The 21647-nt window shown below is 48.6% G+C and overlaps 1 protein-coding gene and 1 long non-coding RNA gene across 6 annotated transcripts in view; one reads left to right on the top strand and one right to left on the bottom strand.

The window, feature by feature from the left end:
- The window catches only part of LOC309361041, a 559475-nt gene that overhangs the window by 420634 nt on the left and 117194 nt on the right, over nt 1–21647 (bottom strand). The gene's annotated exons all lie outside the window — the stretch shown is intronic.
- Nucleotides 1–21647, top strand: part of SEMA6B (semaphorin 6B) — a 388774-nt gene that overhangs the window by 287824 nt on the left and 79303 nt on the right. The window contains exon 2 of one of the 5 annotated variants that reach the window (XM_081895459.1): nt 11695–11957. The exons of 3 other annotated variants lie outside the window; for them this stretch is intronic. The gene's annotated coding sequence lies outside the window, so the exon portion shown is untranslated. Of the gene's footprint in view, nt 1–11599; nt 11958–21647 lie in introns of those variants that run through there. One more of the 5 variants, XM_081895457.1, reaches the window with a different exon arrangement.

Below are 21647 nucleotides of genomic sequence, written 5' to 3'. Positions count from 1 at the left end.
TCCCCTTGTCTCTTGCCATCTTGATGTCTCTCGCAATACAACCCCTTTATTTATTTGTTAGAATTCCAGAGCTGCCTTTTTCTGTGTGTATGTTTATTTTTGGTGCCAATGCAAGATGACTTCCTCTATGCAAATGGGCACTTAATATGCAGATTGGTGTGTATTTAATATGCAAATTGCCCTGCGGATATGGAGGGCTGCCAGACTCTCCTTGGGTGTCGCAGATGTACGGCAGTCTTCCACTGCGGAGGCCACCCAGGTCGGGATCAGACCCCCCCCCCCATTTTACAATTTGAAGGGGCTTGTTTGGGGTTACCTTGGTGGTGCAGAAAGGGAGGGAAATGTCAATTTGGTGCGAATTTAAAGGCAAACCTACCTAATTCATCCTTTCTGAACTAATAACTTAAAGGACCCCGGACGGTTAAGTCCAGTCCAAGGCGACTACGGGGTTGCGGCGCTCATCTCGCTTTCAGCCCGAAGGAGCCGGCGTTTGTCCGCAGACAGCTTTCCGGGTCCTGTGGCTAGCAGGACTAAACCGCTTCTGGCGCAACGGGACACAGTGACGGAAACCAGAGCGCATGGAAACGCCGTTTACCTTCCTGTCGCAGTGGTACCTATTTATCTACTTGCACTGGCGTGAAGTAAGGTTAATGAAGTGAGGTTACAGGGAACCAGGCAGAGGGCCTTCTCAGTGGTGGCACCTGCCTTGTGGAACGCCCTCCCACCAGATGTCAAGGAAAGTAACAACTATCTGAATTTTAGAAGACATCTGAAGGCAGCCCTGTTTAGGGAAGTTTTTAATGTTTGCTGTTTTACTGTGTTTTTAACATTCTGTTGGGAGCCGCCGAGAGTGGCTGGGGAAACCCAACCAGATGGGCAGGGTATAAATAAGTTGTTGTTGTTGTTGTTGTTGTTGTTGTTGTTGTCTGATGATGATAAACAGCTTTCTCCAATATTGAAGGCCTCTGAATACTAGAACCCTCATGCCATCCAACAGTATCCTTCTTATGTAGGTCTATTGTTGTTGTTGTTTAGTCGTTCAGTCGTGTCCGACTCTTTGTGACCCCCTGGACCAGAGCACGCCAGGCCCTCCTGTCTTCTACTGTCTCCCACAGTTTGGTCAAACTCATGCTGGTAGCTTCGAGAACACTGTCCCACCATCTCGTCCTCTTTCGTCCCCTTCTCCTTGTGCCCCCCATCTTCCCCAGCATCAGGGTCTTTTCCAGGGAGTCTTCTCTTCTCATGAGGTGGCCAAAGTCTTGGAGCCTCAGCTTCAGGATCTGTCCTTCCAGTGAGCACTCAGGGCTGATTTCCTTCCGAATGGAGAGGTTTGATCTTCTTGCAGTCCATGGGACTCTCAAGAGTCTCCTCCAGCCCCATAATTCAAAAGCTTCCATTCTTCGGCGATCAGCCTACTTTACGGTCCAGCTCTCACTTCCATACATCACTACTGGGGAAACCATAGCTTTGTAGGTCTATTAGCTCAACAAAATCAAACCTTTCCAAGCAAGGGCAGTCTACCTGAGATTACACAGGGCCACGGGGCATTGGACGGAGGCTGCCTTCAAGCTCTGCCTGTGGATGGCCAGAGCAACAGGACGCTGGGCCGAATGGATACGCACGCAGCCCAGCCACCTTGCGGCAAATGGGCCTCCCCCCCCCTGCCATGTGCGGCGAGCTCCCTGCGGGGAGAGAGGGCGAACATGAACCGGCACTGTTGTTGCAGAAGGCGGCTGCCTCCGCCACTTTGCAGCTGGATCCATGTCTCGCGAGCTTGGCTTCCTGCTGTGTTGACACCCCCCCCGGGAGCCGGGGACGTGTAGATTCAATTTCAAGATCCACTTACAGCTGCTGTTAATAGGAACCCAGTCCTCCTTCCTTCTGCCACCTCCCCTGCCTTGCGCTTGAAGTTTCCCGCAGGCAGTATGAATCATGTTTCGTGCGGGCTCCCCTGGCTCTCGCCACAAGTGTGGAGGGGGCAGAGATTACGACTGCTGTTCTTTCTTGCTCCAAGGTCTCCTACCCCCTCAAATATAGTCTTGGCATTAAGCAGGTGGCGCTGTGGGTTAAACCTCAGAGCCTAGGACTTGCTGATACAAAGGTCGGCGTTTCAAATCCCTGCAAAGGGGTGAGTTCCCGTTGCTCAGTCCCTGCTCCTGCCAACCTAGCAGTTCGAAAGCATGTCAAAGTGCAAGTAGATAAATAGGTACCACTCCGGCGGGAAGGTAAACGGCGTTTCCGTGTACTGCTCTGGTTCGCCAGAAGCGGCTTAGTCCTGCTGGCCACATGACCCGGAAGCTGCACGCCGGCTCCCTCGGCCAGTAAAGCGAGATGAGCACCGCAACCCCAGAGTCGGCCACGACTGGACCTAATGGCTAGGGGTCCCTTTACCTTTACCTTTTATGTCGCTCTTTAGGTGCCAGACGAAAACGTTCTTCTTCAACCCGGCCTTGGGCTGGTTAACATTCTGCAGCCTTTTTAATGTGTTTGCGGGGGTTACTGTTTGGTTGCTTCTGTCTCGACTATTTATTTGTGCTATTATCTTGTGTTTTTATCTTGTCGAACCGCCCTGAGACCTTTCGGTGAAGCATGTAATCAGTGCTGTTTTTGTAGAAAAAGAGGTGTCGGAACTCACCACGAACTTATTCTCTTATAATGACAATGGCGTCCACCTGAGGATAATAATAATAATAATAATAATAATAATAATAATAATAATAATAATAATAATAATAATATCCTGCCCATCTGGCTAGGTTTCCCCAGCCACGCTGGGCGGTTCCCAACAGAATATTTAAAGCACAATAAAACATCAGACATTAAAAACTTCCCTAAACAGGGCTGCCTTCAGATGTCTTCTAAAAGTCAGGTGGTTGTTTATTTCCTTGACATCTGACGGAAGGGCATTCCACAGGGCGGGCGCCACCACCGAGAAGGCCCTCTGCCTGGTTCCCTGTAACCTCGCTTCTCGCAGGGAGGGAACAGTCAGAAGGCCCTCAAAGCTGGACCTCAGTATCCAGGCTGGATGATGGGAGTGGAGACGCTGCTTCAGGTGATGGAACTGAGTGCTGGTTTGTTCCAGCTGAAAAAAAGAGGCCTAAATCAACATCATCCAGCCCTTTCTTCATGAGGACTGGATCCTTGCTTTCATTTTGAGGGCGAGGAGCATAGCTCGCTGGTAGATTATTTCCACAGAACCATAGAACTGTGGAGTTGGAAGGGACCCTGACGATCATCTAGGCCAACGCCGTACAATGCAGGAATATGCAGCTGTCTCATATGGGGATCGAACCTGCAGCCTTGAAATTGTCACCACCCTGCTCTAGCCAGCTGAGCTATTCTTCCATAGCCATCTAGGAATCAACCTGCAATAAGATCAATCAACGACAGCAGGAAATGGCAGTGGCTCTGTGGGTTGCGTTACAGCATGGGTAGGCAAACTAAGGCCCGGGGGCTGGATCCAGCCCAATCGCCTTCTCAATCCGGCCCGCAGACGGTCTGGGAATCAGCGTGTGTAGAATGTGTCCTTTTATTTAAAATGCATCTCTGGGTTATTTGTGGGGCACAGGAATTCATTCATTTATTTTCCCCCCAAATATAGTCCGGCCCCCACAAGGTCTGAGGGACAGTGGACCAGCCCCCTGCTGAAAAAGTTTGCTGACCCCTGCATTACAGTTTGCCCTTTCCAAACCAATTCATGAACCGAAACACAGCCATCTACTGCCAGACACAGTAGACAATAGATAGTCAAAGGTAAAGGTAAAGGGACCCCTGACCATTAGGTCCAGTCGCGACCGACTCTGGGGTTGCGGCGCTCATCTCGCTTTACTGGCCGAGGGAGCCGGCGTACAGCTTCCGGGTCATGTGGCCAGTAGGACTAAGCCGCTTCTGGCGAACCAGAGCAGCGCACGGAAACGCCGTTTACCTTCCCGCCGGAGTGGTACCTATTTATCTACTTGTACCTTGATGTGCTTTTGAGTCTGGTGTAATTCAGTGAGGACGTGAACTGCCCTGTCCCTTGCTCACGCCCTTAGGACAGAAAGACTAGAGCAGCTGTCAATCGCCAGGCATCACAACGCCGTCATGTGATTTGGTGCCTTGAAGTTCCAAAGTCCGCAAGCAGCATATATTAATGGGAATAACCAACCAAAAGGCATTATATTGGAGGCATTGGGAGATTGCAAAAAATATTATAGGTTACGTGTGTGTTAGGAATTCACACCAAAACGCTGACAAATATTTATTAGGGTTTTGTTTTGTTTTTTTTAAAAAGGAAATCGCAAATTGCTGCGGAATTAGGGAGAACTGAATTTAACTGATTGGAAAAACGAGAACCTGCAACAGAGAGGTTTCTGCGTTTCTTATGTTCAGCTCTCCTTTCCTGTAGGTGAAACCAGAGGCCATAGGAGCATCTGTTAAGCAGGCAGGCAGGCTAAAATAGCATTCTGCCTTGTGGATCCTGTACTGAGCAGAGGTTGAACCAGATGATCCTATAAAGGTCCCTTCTAAATCCATGATTCTAACTGGCATGTGGGAGATCCCGGGGTTCAGTCTTCCTGGTTTAAAGGGGACGCGGGTGGCGCTGTGGGTTAAACCACAGAGCCTAGGACTTGCCGATCGGAAGGTCGGCGGTTCGAATCCCCGCGACGGGGTGAGCTCCCGTTGCTCGGTCCCTGCTCCTGCCAACCTAGCAGTTCGAAAGCACGTCAAAGTGCAAGTAGATAAATAGCTACCACTCCGGCGGGAAGGTAAATGGCGTTTCTGTGTGCTGCACTGGTTTGCCAGAAGCAGCCTAGTCCTGCTGGCCACATGACCCAGAAGCTGGACGCTGGCTCCCTCGGCCAATAAGAAGAAGAAGAAGAAGAGGAGTTTGGATTTGATATCCCGCTTTATCACTCCCCTTAAGGAGTCTCAAAGCGGCTAACAATCTCCTTTCCCTTCCTCCCCCACAACAAACACTCTGTGAGGTGAGTAAGGCTGAGAGACTTCAGAGAAGTGTGACTGGCCCAAGGTCACCCAGCAGCTGCAGGTGGAGGAGTGGAGGAGCGGAGACCCGAACCCGGTTCCCCAGATTACGAGACTACCGCTCTTAACCACTACACCACACTGGCTCCTATAAAGCGAGATGAGCGCCGCAACCCCAGAGTCGGCCACAACTGGACCTAATGGTCAGGGGTACCTTTACGTTTACCTTTAACTTTGGACAGAAACTGGAGATCCCTCTCTCCAGCTTCTCAGATGAGGGGAGATAATTTCCGAGCCAACACACTGATGCTACATTCCTTGTAGAGCATGAGAAGTCACTGAGCTAACCTCAAATTCTACCCAATTGCCATTTTCGATGGGAGAAAATGCTGCAATCAGGGAACGTGGTTCCCTCCTGCCCCCTTTCAGCAGGTGTAAGATATCGCTCATTGCTGCCACCGCCTAACCAGTTGCCCTGAAGCAGGACCCCTCCTACGTATTCCCTGCACTACCAAACCCATATTGCAGTGCGACCTGTTGCACACAAACACTGTACTCCTGAATCCATGATGCAGTGCGATGCGAAGCAATCGAGCGCTTGCACGAAAGCATCTGGGTCCTTTCAAACCAAGTCACAAATGAAATGTAAAGCGTTGCAGGAGTGTTGAAAGTGTCAGCTTCTGTTCTCACCTGTGACCCCGCAAAAGGCAGAAATTGGGTACAATAAAACAAGCTGCTTGGCTCAGGGGTCTGAGGAAGGATTTGCAAATGAAATTCCATTTGTGGTGGTGGGAGGGTTGGTGTGTGTGTGAGAGAGAAATAGCTACACAGTGCCTTTGTCCCAAAGTGTCAAGGAATTCAACTGTCCAACTTGCTCAATGATTGGATTTCACCGTTACTCTTGTAGCAGAGTGGGACGTGGGTGGCGCTGTGGGCTAAACCACAGAGCCTAGGACTTGCCGATCAGAAGGTCAGCGGTTTGAATCCTGTTACTTAGTCCCTGCTCCTGCCCACCTAGCAGTTCGAAAGCATGTCAAAGTGCAAGTAGATAAATAGGTACCACTCCGGCGGGAAGGTAAACGGCGTTTCTGTGTGCTGCTCTGGTTCGCCAGAAGTGGCTTAGTCCTGCTGGCCACATCACCTGGAAGCTGTATGCTGGCTCCCTAGGCCAATAAAGCGAGATGAGCACCGCAACCCCAAAGTGGGCCACGACTGGACCTAACGGTCAGGGGTCCCTTTACATTTACCTTGTAGTAGAACTTTAATTGCGACACAGTGCTCCTGTAAAATAGAGCTTAGCCATGGTCCACCCCCTCAAAAAAAACCCCTTATGATATTCTTCTCCCCCGCCCCCGGCAAGGCAATTCAGCACATAGAATTGGTGGCCGCTGTTATTGGTTTCAGTCCACAAATGATATGTATTTGATTATTCCGCTCTTCGTTTCTGCATTGCCTTGAAATAAACAGTGTGGAGTAATGTAATGATAACATAATGAATTGCGTAAAATTCTGCCGCAGTGGACAGTGGGATGAATGGTGTAGTTTTTTGGGGGTGGTTTGTCAGAAGCCGAACTGCAGCAGATGAGAAACAGCGCTGCATGCCCCAAACTCAGGCCCAAATGGAGAGCGATGTCTTCTTCCATCTCTGCCGCCCTCGCAGTCGCTGCTGTCGCCTCTTGTATCAGCAGTTGCCGCCGCCACAAAAATAAATAAATATACTTTGGGGTGGGGAGGGGGGGAGAGAAACCCTTTGCAAACTTCTCCACCGCCCACCACTTTGAAAAAAAAATCGGTGAAGTTCTTTCCCCAAGATCTCTGCTAATGGAGATAGCTGAGAGGCACACAGCTCTTCTGTAAAATGGGGATGGGGTCAAAACACAGCTTTTTATGAACCTGTTCAGCCCAGGGCTGAAAACCCGCAAACACCCCCGCTGCCTAGGAGTGGGAGGAAAGTTTACATCTTGCGAACTCCCTTTTTCCTGCACCCCATTTTACTCTTCTATTGCCAAGGAAAAGAAGGGAGCATTTCTTTAAGGAAACATTCGCTATTCCATCACCCCTTCCTGCCCTTTCTATGTCAAGGAGGCTTGCTAATCTATCTACCGCATTTTTTGCTCTATAAGACTCACTTTTCCCCTCCTAAAAAGCAAGGGGAAATGTGTGTGCATCTTATGGAGCAAATGCAGGCTGCGCAGCTATCCCAGAAGCCAGAACAGCAAGAGGGATTGCTGCTTTCACTACACAACGATCCCTCTTACTGTTCTGGCTTCTGGGATTCAGAATATTTGTTTTCCTTGTTTTCCTCCTCCAAAAACTAGGTGCGTCTTGTGGTCTGGTGCGTCTTATAGAGCGAAAAATACGGTAATCACCCTTCCTTCCTTCCTTCCTTCCTTCCTTCCTTCCTTCCTTCCTTCCTTCCTTCCTTCCTTCCTTTCTTTCTTTTTCTCCCCCCGGTCTGATTTGTACTGATTGCTTTATTGGCATTCAGTGTTCTCTCAAGGAAATCCCCTCTAAAACACCCAATATCTCTAAACAGCCTTCCTCGCATTAAAAGGCGAGTGGTTTTTTTGATGCTTAGATAATCTCTCCCAGCAAAGCCCAGAGTTTACATGATCCACTCGCCATTAGAGGGTTCCAGACTAACCCATTACTTTTCTTGCGAAATCTCCAAGGGCCCGGAACTGATGTTACCTTCTTCCCTTTTAAAGAAATGTCACGCTTTTGAGAGAGTTATCCTTTTAGCTTTCTTTTCCGTCCTCTCCACCCCCTCCCCAACTCTGATGATAATATATATATAAGTATTTGTGTGTATAATATAGCCCTTTTGGGATTCAGCCAGTATCCCGATAAAAATCTCTGCTTCTTCCAAACCGATAAAGGAGCCAGCCAGAGCATAATCGCCTCTCCGAGGAAGCAGCTGCGAGCTTCAAGCCGAGAGAAAAATCTCGGGCCAATTTGGCTGCGGTGCAGGGATTGTAAGTTACTGTCGCTGCCACCAGCCGGCCTATGGCGAGGGGGGTGAAAGGTCGTGCGCCATTAGATGCAAAGACCGGCTGTTAAAATCCACTCTTGGCGTCCAAATCGGCTTGCCGGTCGTGCCGCGCTCTAAATCTCTCTGCCTCTGGGCAGCCCGGGAAGAGGAGCGTTCCCCCCCCCCCCCGCTCCGTTCCGCAGGGCCATCTATCATTCGCTTTCCCAAGGGCCTGTTTCTCCAAATGCATCAGCTTCAATTAGGAAAGGGGGGCAGTCCTGGATAGGCAGCCTCTGGCTCCCCTCCTGTGCCCATAATGCAAATCCTGAAATGAGAGCTGTTACATTTCTGCAGCTATCTTTTCTTCTTTTCCACGTTTGTTATGAGAAAATACTGCTCCATTTCCCTTATAGGGCATCCAAGAGCCCATATACAGTCATTTGTTGTTGTTGTTGTTTAGTTGTTTAGTCGTGTCCGACTCTTCATGACCCCCTGGACCAGAGCACGCCAGGCCCTCCTGTCTCCCCCTGCCTCCCGCAGTTTGGTCAAACTCATGCTGGTAGCTTCCAGAACACTATCCAACCATCTCTTCCTCCGTCGTCCCCTTCTCCTTGTGCTCTCCAACTTTCCCAACATCAGGGTCTTTTCCAGGGAGTCTTCTCTTCTCCTGAGGTGGCCAAAGTCTTGGAGTCTCAGCTTCACGATCTGTCCTTCCAGTGAGCACTCAGGGCTGATTTCCTTCAGAATGGAGAGGTTTGATCTTCTTGCAGTCCATGGGACTCTCAAGAGTCTCCTCCAGCACCAGAATTCAAAAGCATCCATTCTTTGGCGATCAGCCTTCTTGATGGTCCAGCTCTCACTTCCGTACATCACTACTGGGAAAACCATAGATACAGTATGCAGTCATACCTTGGGTTAAATATGCTTCAGTTTGAGCATTTTCAGGTTACGCTCCACTGCGACCCGAAAGTAACGGAAGACGTTACTTCTGGGTTTCGCCACTCGCACATGCGCAAACGCTCAAAATGACGTCACGTGCATGCGTGGAAGTGGCGAATCACGACCTGCGCACATGCAGACACGCAATCACAGGTTGCATTCTACTCAGGATGCGAACGGAGCTCTGGAACAGATCCGGTTCACATCCAGAGGTACCACTGTAGAGTCCTTAAGTAGGTCCCCTATTGGAATATGAAAATAACAAGGGGCCAGCCAGAGAATGTTGTTGTTTAGTCGTTTAGTCGTGTCCGACTCTTCGTGACCCCCTGGACCAGAGAACGCCAGGCACTCCTGTCTTCCACTGCCTCCCCCAGTTTGGTCAAACTCATGCTGGTAACATCAAAAACACTATCCAACCATCTCGTCCTCTGTCGCCCCCTTCTCCTTGTGCCCTCCATCTTTCCCAACATCAGGGTCTTTTCCAGGGAGTCTTCTCTTCTCATGAGGTGGCCAAAGTACTGGAGCCTCAGCTTCAGGATCTGCCCTTCCAGTGAGCACTCAGGGCTGATTTCCTTCCGAATGGAGAGGTTTGATCTTCTTGCAGTCCACGGGACTCACAAGAGTCTCCTCCAGCACCATAATTCAAAAGCATCAATTCTTCGGCAATCAGCCTTCTTTATGGTCCAGCTCTCACTTCCATACATCACTACTGGGAAAACCATAGCTTTAACTATACGAACCTTTGTTGCCAAGGTGATGTCTCTACTTCTCAACATGCTGTCTAGGCCTGTCATTGCCCTTCTCCCAAGAAGCAGGCGTCTTTTAATTTCGTGGCTGCTGTCACCATCTGCAGTGATCATGGAGCCCAAGAAAGTAAAATCTCTCACTGCATCCATTTCTTCCCCTTCTATTTGCCAGGAGGTGATGGGACCAGTGGCCATGATCTTCGTTTTTTTTTATGTTGAGCTTCAGACCATATTTTGCGCTCTCCTCTTTCACCTTCATTAAAAGGTTCTTTAATTCCTCCTCACTTTCTGCCATCAAGGTTGCGTCATCTGCATATCTGAGGTTGTTGATATTTCTTCCGGCAATCTTAATTCCGGCTAGGGATTCATCCAGCCCAGCCTTTCGCATGATAGCCAGAGAATATTGAGAAGCAAAGTGGCCAGTAAGCCTGATCTTTATTAAACTGGTGGAACAGGGTCTCCCACTCCCCACACACAGGAGGCAGGAGGGACCCCAAACAATTGTGCGCAAGCCCTTATGTAGACTTTTGAAACTGACCACCCTGTAGCTCAAGACCACCCCTCAAAACATCATACATACATCACAGAAGGAGGCAGTCTCCAACAGAAATACATCAGTCTACCACAGAAATCTTGTTTGTCAGAATACCTGACAATGGTCACTGATTGCTCCACCTGGATAGTCTGGCCATTCTTTATATTTATATATATATATATAATAATAATTTTTATTAAAGATTTTACATTACAAAAAATTTTAAAAAACAGAAAAAAGAAAAAATTTCCAACAAAAATTGTTTAAAACAATCCTTCTTTCCATCTCCTTAATTTTAATTTAGTTGTTTCTCGGACCTCCTCATACCACCCTTTTTTGTATTCCATATCAAATTATTAATTCAACAATTTCTTTCCCTCTTTTTGTTACCCAAATCTTATTCTTAAATTTTTACAATCTTAGATCTTTACTTATATAAACCCATTTTTTCATATTCTTTTAACCCATCACAGCTAGGAACCACTTAATTCCAATCCAACATTATTCTAAACTTCCTTAATTTTACAATATCTCTGTAAATAGTCTTTAAATTTCTCCCAATCTTCCTCCACTGACTCTTCTCCCTGGTCTCGAATCCTGCCGGTCATTTCCGCCAATTCCATATAGTCCATCACTTTCATCTGCCATCCTTCCAAAGTGGGTAGATCTTGTGTCTTCCAATATTTTGCGAGGTAGCCTGGCCATTCTTTTGTGATGGTTAATACTTTAGTTCCTGAGTCCAGGTCACAGGCTCACCCTACTCATGTAGAAATACGCCCTTGAGACAGGATTTGAGTAAAGAGACAATAGGGAGGCTTTTTCCTTCCTCACTGCAGAGAAAGATTTGAGGTCATTTGGGGAGAGTCAAAATGGCTCTCCTGTACTATTTCAGACACGTGGATTATATACAGTAGTACCTCGGGTTACATACGCTTCAGGTTACAGACTCCGCTAACCCAGAAATAGTACCTCGGGTTAAGAACTTTGCTTCAGGATGAGAACAGAAATCGTGCTCCAGTGGTGTGGCGGCAGCGGGAGGCCCCATTAGTTAAGTGGTGCTTCAGGTTAAGAACAGTTTCAGGTTAAGAACAGACCTCCGGAACAAATTATGTACTTAACCCAAGGTACCACTGTACTAATGTATGTGTTTGCCTTGTAGATTTATGAACGTATGATTTATATATTAAATAAAAAAAAATCCTTCCAGTAGCACCTTAGAGACCAAATAAGTCACAATGTTAGAAGATGAGCAATTAAATAGTCCTGAGATGGTATGTTTGATGTTTTTGGGGCCAGTAATGATGTTGTCTGGGTGTATGTGGCAGCAAAGTTGACATCTGAGTTTATTGCAGGCTCTGGTACCAGTGTCCATGTTAAGTCTGGTTGTTGTATTATTGTAGGTGAGGAGTGGTTTAAGATTGGGTGGCTGTCTGTAGACGATGAAAGGTCTTTCTTCCAGAGCTTGAGAAAGAGAACTGTCATTGTCTAGGAGAGGTTGTAGATCTCTGATGGTGCGTTGAACTGTTTTAATTTGGGAGCTGTATGTGATTACTGTTGTTGTCGTGTCTGCCTCTTCGTGACCCCCTGGACCAGAGCACGCCAGGCACTCCTGTCTTCCACTGCTTCCCACAGTTTGATCAAACTCATGTTGGCAGCCTCGAGAACACTGTCCACCCATCTCGTCCTCTGTCGTCCCCTTCTCCTTCACCCATTAATGGGATCACGAAGAGTCGGACACGACTAAGTGACTAAACAACAACAAACCCATTGACAGGTTTTGTGTAGACACCCCTTCTCTGATGTATGTATGATGTATTGGGGGGGGGTGGTCTTGGGCTCCAGGATGGGCAATTTCAAAATGTCTATATAAGGGCTTGCAAGCCATTGTTTGGGGTCCTTCCTCCCTCCTGCGTGTGGTTGTGAGCACCCTTTTGCAACAGTTAGTAAAGATCAATCTTACTAGCTACTTTGCTTCTCAATATTCTCTGGCTGGCCTCTGTTATTTTCTCCTACCGATAGAGAACCTACAAAAGGACTCTATATGGGCTCTTGGGTACCCCATAAGGGGAAAGGAGCAGTTTCCCCCCCTTATAACAGGCTCCATCCTTGTTGTCTTTCCACTGGCAAGTTGAAGGCTTTCCAAGAAGCTATTGGGAACAGACAGCTTTTAATAAAAGGGCAGTTGCCATGCCGTTTTTAATGCAATCATCTGTGTGGTTTTAATAGCGTTTAGATGCGCATATATTTTTAATTCTATCAATGCGTACTTGTTTTTAATGGTTGATATTTATATGCCTGAGCGGTTCTTAATTTCATCTGTAAACCACCTTGCGGGAAAGGGCTGGACCTACATAAATATATAACAATAAACAGAGAGGCCTAAAACCAATTATGCATCTCTTCTGCACGTAACGCGTAGCCCTGAGGGGCAGTCCTGCAGGAAATGTCGCTTAGAGCAGAGGGACCTGTTCGTAAGAAGCAGTACACATGTAAGACCATAAAACCCCTTTGTACCCTAAATTGCAAGACCCCCTCCAGGTGTGAAAGCTGAGCTGCATTCGCCACGGCTACGACTGCTTAGATAGGCGTGTTGCATTTTCTTGCGGCCAGTGGGGAAAAGAGAACAGTAGGCCCATTGAAACTGCCATTCATCTGTCTTGGGAGACAATGGTGGAATGCACCTTGGGGGGGTGAGGTCAAACTGTTGGACGGTTGCAGGGCCTGCTGTGGGAGAGACATGTTTTGTTGCAGCCAGGGCAAATGGAGGCGTCCGGTTGTGCTGCTGCAGATGCGCCCGGGTGTTTCTTCTCTCTGTGTTCCTCCCTGTGGTCATTCCTCCTCTCATCACTGCTATGAATATACAGCTGCACCTCGGAATCCGTTCCGGAAGTCCGTTCGACTTCCAAAACGTTCGGACACCAAGGCACGGCTTCCGATTGGCTGCAGGAAGCTCCTGCAGCCAATCAGAAGCCGCGTCGGACATTTCGGGTTCCAAAGAACGTTCGCAAACCGGAACACTCGCTTCCGGGTTTGCGGCGTTTGCGAGCCAAAAGGTACGACTCGCAAGGCGTTCGGGATCCAAGGTGCAACTGTATATAATACCGTATTTTTCGCTCTATAAGACACACCAGACCACAAGACGCACCTAGTTTTTGGAGGAGGAAAACAAGAAGAAAAAATATTCTGAATCTCAGAAGCCAGAACAGCAAGAGGGATCGCTGCGCAGTGAAAGCAGCAAATCCCTCTTGCTGTTCTGGCTTCTGGGATAGCTGTGCAGCCTGCATTCGCTCCATGAGACGCACACACGTTTCCCCTTACTTTTTAGGAGGGAAAAAGTGAGTCTTATAGAGCAAAAAATACGGTAATAATAATGATAAAGGGCAGTCTTGGGAACTTGGAGATCTCTCTCCCTCTCTCCCTTTTTCTCACCAGTCCCAACTCTTGGGAAAGTCCTTTTCTGCCACTTTTCAGGGCTGGGCAAGACAGACAAGGGGTTTGCCCTGCATGTGACAGCTGCCTCAGTTTCTGTTTGGGCCCTGCTTCACGAAGATCTGTGATTCGTGCAATTGCTCAGAGTAGACCCATTGAAATTGGGGTGGGGAAAACATTCCTAACCCGGCTCCGTTTACTCCAGTGTGCCTCCTCTGATTAGAGCTTAGTTGCATTCAACCCTTAGTTGTGGGTCCTTGCGCAAAATCCACTTTGTGGCAACTGCCTCCCAATTTCGTTGGATTACGCGGCAGCTTCCAATTACATGCTTTCTGATCAGAGATCAAAATATTATCACGAGGAGGGGAAATTTAATTAAAACGTGAAATAAATTCCGAAGGCATGTACATAAATTATAGATGCATCTTTACATGTGAGAATTAATCGACGTGACAAAAGATACGTTTTAGGCTGTCGCTGCAACTTAATTTCTATGGCAGTTGGTGGGTTTGGCGGGGGACACCGAGAGCTGGCGGAGGGGGAGTCTTCAGACGTTTTTGGGGTGCCAGCTGGAGTTCAGCACCATCTGAGAAGGCCAAGGGTTTGCGTCAAACTTCAACCTCAGGCTTGACATTGAGGCTGGGTTCAGGAATTAAAGTATTTACCACCACAAAAGAATGGCCAGGCTACCCAGGTAATGCAATCAGTGACCATTATCAGGTATCCTGGCAGACAGGATTTCTGCTGTAGACCGCCTCCTTCTGTGATGTATGTATGATGTTTTGGGGGGTGGTCTTGGGCTACAGGGTGGGCAATTTCAAAAGTCTATATAAGGGCTTGCGCACCATTGTTTGGGGTTCCTCCTCCCTCCTGCTTGTGGGGAGTGGGGACCCTGTTGCAACAGTTTAATAAAGATCAGGCTTACTAGCTGCTTTGCTTCTCAATATTCTCTGGTTGGCCTCTGTTATTTCATCATACCCATAGGGAACCCACTTAAGGACTCTATACAGTCATACCTCGGGTTACAGAAGCTACAGCTTGAGTTTTTTCGGTTTGCGGACTGCCAAAACCTGAACATACCCAGAAGAAGGTACAGGGTTATAAAGACTAGGACTATCCACCTGAGAAACAGTTTCTACCCAAATGCAATTCTCGTTTTAAACGCAGTATAAGGAGTCTCTATAGGAGTATATTATGGGACACTGGTGGCACTGTGGGTTAAACCACAGAGTCTAGGGCTTGCTGATCAGAAGGTCGGCGGTTCGAATCCCCGCGACGGGGTGAGCTCCCGTTGCTCGGTCCCTGCTCCTGCCAACCTAGCAGTTCAAAGGCACGTCAAGTGCAAGTAGATAAATAGTTACCACTCTGGCGGGAAGGTAAACGGCGTTTCAGTGCGCTGCTCTGGTTCGCCAGAAGCGGCTTAGTCCTGCTGGCCACATGACCCCGAAGCTGTACGCCGGCTCCCTCAGCCAGTAAAGCGAGATGAGCGCCGCAACCCCAGAGTCGGTCACGACTGGACCCAATGGTCAGGGGTCCCTTTACCTTTACTATAGGAGTATATTGTATTTTAAAATGGGGTTTCAGAGTTTTTAGGGGTTTTTGAATGCCTCATGCAGATTTTTCTGTCGGGCACAATGACAATAAAAATATCGTATCGTGATGGGTTACTTCCAGGCTTCGGCGGCTGCGCATGCGCTAAATCGTGCTTTGTGCATGCGCAGACGCACCGCTGCGGGTTGCGAACGTGCATCCCGCACGAATCATGTCCGCAACCCGAGCGTCTGCTGTACGGGCTCTTGGATACCCCGTAAGGGAAAAGGAACAGGTTTTTCTCTCTAACACTCTCAGTGGGCGTTGGGGAGAGCGGGGGCTACTTCCCAGCCCCCCTTGCTAGCTGTCACAGATGCAGAAGCCCTGAAACCCCCCCCCCACACACACAGACCACCCTCCCCTCCTCCCCAGGACGTCAGGATAGGACCTTGGTAACCCTACGCCTCAATGGAGGCCACATTCCCCTGACATCACCAGCAGGCTGCCCAGAACGATGGAGCCAGTTTGGCAAGACCAACAGCTGCCTGCAGGCGAGGCTTGGGTTACAGCGTGACACCAGTTCTCTCGGATCACCTGTTGCGGACAAGGTATTTTTTTCCTGAGGGGGTCATCCTTGCAGCAGGCGAGGGACAGCTGACCCATTAGCGTCCCGTTGCCCGTGCCCCGTCCCCCACACACCCAGGAGATCCTACAAGCCCCTTAATTCTCACCTGCCTCCTCTTTGCATCAAGCTGGGATTCCCAAAAGCCTGACAGGCTCTTTTGTTTCCGAAGCTACTGCTTCTTCTTCACTCTTTTGTGCCAAAGGTTTGAGGGGCTCCACGACGGGGTGAGCTCCCGTTGCTCGGTCACAACTCCTGCCCACCTAGCAGTTTGAAATCACGTCAAAGTGCAAGTAGATAAATAGGTACCACTCCGGCGGGAAGGTAAACGGCGTTTCTGTGCGCTGCTCTGATTCGCCAGAAGCGGCTTAGTCCTGCCGGCCACATGACCCGGAAGCTGTACGCCGGCTCCCTCGGCCAGTAAAGCGAGATGAGCGCCGCAACCCCAGAGTTGGCCAAGACTGGACCTAATGGTCAGGGGTCCCTTTACCTTTAAAGTGGGGGAAGGGCAGCATTGACACTGAACATCTTTGGGCGGTTGCCAGAGCCCCCCAGCCTCCAGCAACGGGTTTTGTCGCAGGCCTCGGCCCCGTTCTTTTTAATTTAACCGTAGAATTGTAACATAGGAAGGGGCATCAAGAGTCATCTAGTCCAGTCCATTTCAGTGCAGGGAGTTGGACTAATTTATATCCCAACCGAATGGCCGCCAAGACCATAAACAGTGCTACAGCGGGTTAAGTACTTAATTCGTTCTGGAGGTCCGTTCTTAACCTGAAACTGTTCTTAACCTGAAGCACCACTTTAGCTAATGGGGCCTCCTGCTGCTGCCACGCCGCCGGAGCACGATTTCTGTTCTCATCCTGAAGCAAAGTTCTTAACCTGAGGTAATATTTCTGGGTTAGCGGAGTCTGTAACCTGAAGCGTCTGTAACCTGAAGCTTCTGTAGCCTGAGGTACTACTGTAACACCAGTCCTGAAAGACCTACATTGGCTCCCAGGACGTTTCCGGGCACATTTCAAAGTGTTGGTGCTGACCTTTAAAGCCCTAAATGGCCCAGTATACCTGAAGGAGCATCTCCACCCCCATCGTCCTGCCCGGACACTGGGTGCAAAGGTCCAGCTCCGAGGGCCTTCTGGCGGTTCCCTCCCTGCGAGAAATGAAGCTACACAGAACCAGGCAGAGGGCTTGTAAGGTGGCGGATAGGCTCTGGTTCAGGTGATAGGGATGGGAGAACGCTCTTGCCATCCCTATGTGAAGGGTATTCCGTTAAAGGAATCCAGGGACTCAACTTGGTTTGGTCAACCCCAAGAGGGGCTTGTGCCCGTGCCTGAGTCCAGTGGAGCATCTGGAGAGTGAACAGAGTCTGTCCCTGGGCTTTTCACCTGCCTCAGGTGTTCACCCTTGGCTGACCTATGAGAGAGCTCTGGGTCAGCGCTACCTGCATGGCAGGGAGCTAGTCAAACCAGAGCCTATGCAACCCCTCACTTTCTGTAATCAACAAAGTTGTGGCCCTAATTCCGCCAAAAACCAAAACTAAAATTTGAGTCAAATGTGTGTTTATTTCACCTTTGGTGGACGTGGCCAAAGATTAAGGCTTTCTGGGAAATGATATATAATGAAATGAAAAAGGTATTTAAATATACCTTCCTGAAGAAACCAGAGGCCTTTCTCCTGGGCATGGTCGGCCAATTGGTGCCAAAGAAGGATAGAACATTCTTTATGTATGCTACAACAGCAGCAAGAATACTCATCGCAAAGTATTGGAAGACACAAGATGTACCCACCCGGGAAGAATGGCAGATGAAGGTGATAGACTATATGGGACTGGCAGAAATGACTGGCAGAATCCGAGACCAGGGAAGAGAGACGGTGGAAGAAGATTGGAAGAAATTTAAGGACTATCTTAGGAAACATTGCAAAATTAATGAATGTTAGAATGACGTTGGTTTAGAAATTAAGTGGTTTACAGCTGTAATGATTAAGTAAAAAGAAAAGAAAGGCTAAAAATTAAATGAAAAATAAGGGAGAGGATTTGCTGAATTAATAATTAGAAATTGGAATACAGAAAGGGGAGGTATGAGGAGGTCAGGGAAGTAAGTTACAAGAAAATAAGAGATTGAAATTATACTTGTTTTTGTTTGCGTCTGTTTGTATTGTTGTTTTGTTTTTATATAATTTTTGAAACTTTAATAAATATATTTTTTTAAAAAACCAAATGTGTGTTTATTTAGGGGGGAGGTCTCTGGGTCTGAACATGCAACAGGTTTTGTGGGAAGCAGCAGTAATCAATCCCTCCTGCCCAACAAATAATCATTTATCGAGTTTTGTTTGTGGGGTGTGTGCTTGTCCTTCTGCAAACCTTTGGGGTTCCCCTGAACCCCCTGATAACGTCCCCCACTTTGTGTCTGCCATGTGGTGCTGTTATGGCTACGAAAGCAAAGAGACACACTCCTGAACATCGGAAGAAGAGGGACTGGTTTGGGATGGGTGCATTGTGTTCTAATCACCATATTTTTCGCTCTATAAGACGCACCAGACCACAAGACGCACCTAGTTTTGGAGGAGGGAAACAAGAAAAAAATGTATTCTGAATCTCAGAAGCCAGAACAGCAAGAGGGATCGCTGCGCAGCGAAAGCAGCAATCCCTCTTGCTGTTCTGGCTTCTGGGATAGCTGCGCAGCCTGCATTCGCTCCATAAGACACACACACATTTCCCCTTACTTTTTAGGAGGGAAAAAGTGAGTCTTATAGAGCAAAAAATGTGGTAAATAAGATAGCTTGGCTAACTTAATAGGTAAAGGTAAAGCTAAAGGGACCCCTGACCATTAGGTCCAGTCTTGACCGGCTCTGGGGTTGCGGCACTCATCTCGCTTTACTGGCCGAGGGAGCCGACATACAGCTTCTGGGTCATGTGGCCAGAATGACAAAGCCGCTTCTGGCGAACCAGAGCAGCACACGGAAACGCCGTTTACCTTCCCGCCAGAGTGGTACCTATTTATCTACTTGCACTTTGACGTGCTTTCGAACTGCTAGGTTGGCAGGAGCAGGGACCGAGCAACGGGAGCTCACCCCGTTGTGGGGATTCGAACCGTCGACCTTCTGATCAGCAAATCCTTGGCTCTGTGGTTTAACCCACAGCGCCACCCGCGTCCCTTCTAACTTAATAGGTAGTCTCTAATAATAAAAAGAGAGATATAAATCACATCCTTTGAATTTCCTTTTTTGTTTTTAAATATAATTAATTAAGACCCTGCTATTTCAGAGGGCGTTTGGGAATGGAGAGCATTTATTGCCCTGCAGTTTGTCATGGTGTCTTTATTTTTATTCTGTGTTTATTTAAAAGCAATAATGCCAAAGTGCTGTCGATGACAACATGAATCCATCAGGTGGGTTGTGGGGGAACAGCCTATGAATTATTTCCAATATCATGTTAATAAGGAAGAAGTTTTGCTCATTATTGAAAGGAAATACCATGATTCATAGAGATGCACACATTTGGACTGAACGTGGCCTAATATGTACAAACATTATTTATTTGTGCAGCAGCCAAAGTCAGGACAAAAAATAAAATCCCTAAATAAAATACATTGCACAGTTTGAGAGAAAAACATTTACACCAGACATTTTGTTAGATAAGAGTTTGCCCCTCTGGAAGAATTTAGCTTATCAACTCCCACAAACTTTTCCAGCAAATATGGAATATTCTCCGTAATTATGACAAGCCAGAACTGGTTTCAAAATTCAATACCCATCAAGGGTGGGATGCGAAAGCATGTAGACATTTGTTTTAGCGGCAGATTTCTGTTGCCGTTGGCTCTCATTGACAGAGTGCTGTCATTCCACCAGATAATTTCAGGGAGATCAGGAGAGGTGATGGATTATCTGCTACTGAAAGCTGAGATGGGTGTTTCGAACTGGCGCTTCTTCCATCCCACCCACCGAAACTGGTTCTGGAGAACATCCTTGGAAGTTCATTAGAAGGTTACTTCCGGCTTCTCTCCTCTCAGAAAAAGCAGGATGGAAGGCTGGGACCTGGGATAGGGTAGAAATAGGAACAGCAGATTTCATCTAGTCAGGTCCTCTGAACAAGAAGGGAGTCCACGGTTCCATATCCACTGAAGAAATTCACTCGCTGAGCAGATGTGTAGGGGGGCAGTTGCACCAGGTGGATTAGTCACGACTGAGGGCTGACCTTTCCTGGTTCTCAGCTGGCTCCTTCTTCTTCTTCTTCTTCTTCTTCTTCTTCTTCTTCTTCTTCTTCTTCTTCTTCTTCTTCTTCTTATTATTATTATTATTATTATTATTATTATTATTACAGTGGCTCCTGCCAACCTAGCAGTTCAAAAGCACGTCAAAGTGCAAGTAGATAAATAGGTACCACTCCGGCGGGAAGGTAAACGGCGTTTCCATGCGCTGCTCTGGTTCGCCAGAAGCGGCTTAGTCCTGCTGGCCACATGACCCGGAAGCTGTATGCCGGCTCCCTTGGCCAGCAGTGGCGTAGCGTGGGAGGTGCAGGGGGGGCCAGCCGCACCCAGCGCAACCTCTGGGGGTTAGGGTTAGGGGGCGCAAATCCACGGGTTAGGGGGCGCAAATCCATGGGTTAGGGGGCGCAAATTACTTGTCTTGCCCCGGGTGCTCACAACCCACGCTACACCACTGTCGGCCAGTAAAGGGAGATGAGTGCCGCAACCCCAGAGTCGGTCACAATTGGACCTAATGGTCAGGGGTCCCTTTACCTTTACCTTTACCTTTACCTTTACTTTTATCTTGGGTTACAGATGCTTCAGGTTACAGACTCCGCTAACCCAGAAATAGTACCTCAGGTTAAGAACTTTGCTTCAGGATGAGAACAGAAATCGTGCTCCGGCGGCAGCAGGAGGCCCCATTAGCTAAAGTGGTGCTTCAGGTTAAGAACAGTTTCAGGTTAAGAACGGACCTCCAGAACGAATTAAGTTCTTAACCCGAGGTACCACTGTATTACTATTGCTATTACTACTACTATTTATTCCCATGAGCTACACTGACTGTAGCAGATGGGAGTCAAGCATCTAAGAATCTACGGCGTTTGAGTTTTGTCCGACAGAGCCAATGTTGGAGAACCGACCGCCTGGGCCTCTTTGATCCATACCTGAATTTCCGTGGTGGGGCGGCAGGTGGGGTCTCCCCAAGCCCCCGCTGGCTGGCTGGCGTCCCCTAGTGGCACCTCGGAGGTATGGCACCTGCTCTTCTTAAGCGATGGAGAGCCTATTCACACCTGTCTTCCGGACAGCGGCTGTTTGGTGCGGCTGTGTGTGAGCGTAATCCCATCCTGTTGCCCGAAAGTCGGGGTTGTTTCCCCCCCTTCCCTCCCACCCCCAAGCAGGCTGGGGGAGGGCGGGTTTGCTCTGTGAAACTTCAGGACTGGAGAAGGGGAGGGGAGGAAAAGGTCGGTGCTTTTTAATGCTGGAGCATGGGGGACGACTGGTAATGTGAGCCTGTTTATTGTCTGGGCAGGAAAGAAGAAGAGACATAGGAACTCTGGCGGCTGAGGGGGGGGGACGGACGGCTGAGGAACAACTGGCTAGAGAAGGAAGAACGACCCAGCGGGGGGATCAGGTGGCCAGGCGAAAGAGAGACACACACACAGGGCTTGCTTTTAAAAAAATGAGAGAGGGAGAGGATTCTATTCACCGCTGCTCTGGCGGCGGAGACAGGCGACAGGGGAAGCTTTGTTGCGGCCTTTCCTGGGGAGAGATGGGAGGGTGAATGGCGTCTGCAGACAGGGGAGGGTTTGCCATGCCGGATTGGGGCCCCAGGCCGTTCAGAAGCTGCCGGCGAGATGCTACCGGCCAGTGTAGGAGGGAGGTGACGGACGGGCAGGCTCACCCATCACCTGGGCCTGGCAGGACAGGTTGCTCCCTGTGGCAGGTA

This window comes from Podarcis melisellensis (genome assembly GCF_964234715.1).
Source record: "Podarcis melisellensis genome assembly, chromosome: 18".
In the NCBI taxonomy this organism is placed as follows: domain Eukaryota; kingdom Metazoa; phylum Chordata; class Lepidosauria; order Squamata; family Lacertidae; genus Podarcis; species Podarcis melisellensis.
The sequence above is the reverse complement of the archived record's forward strand: the minus strand, read 5'-3'. Positions and strand labels throughout refer to the sequence as shown.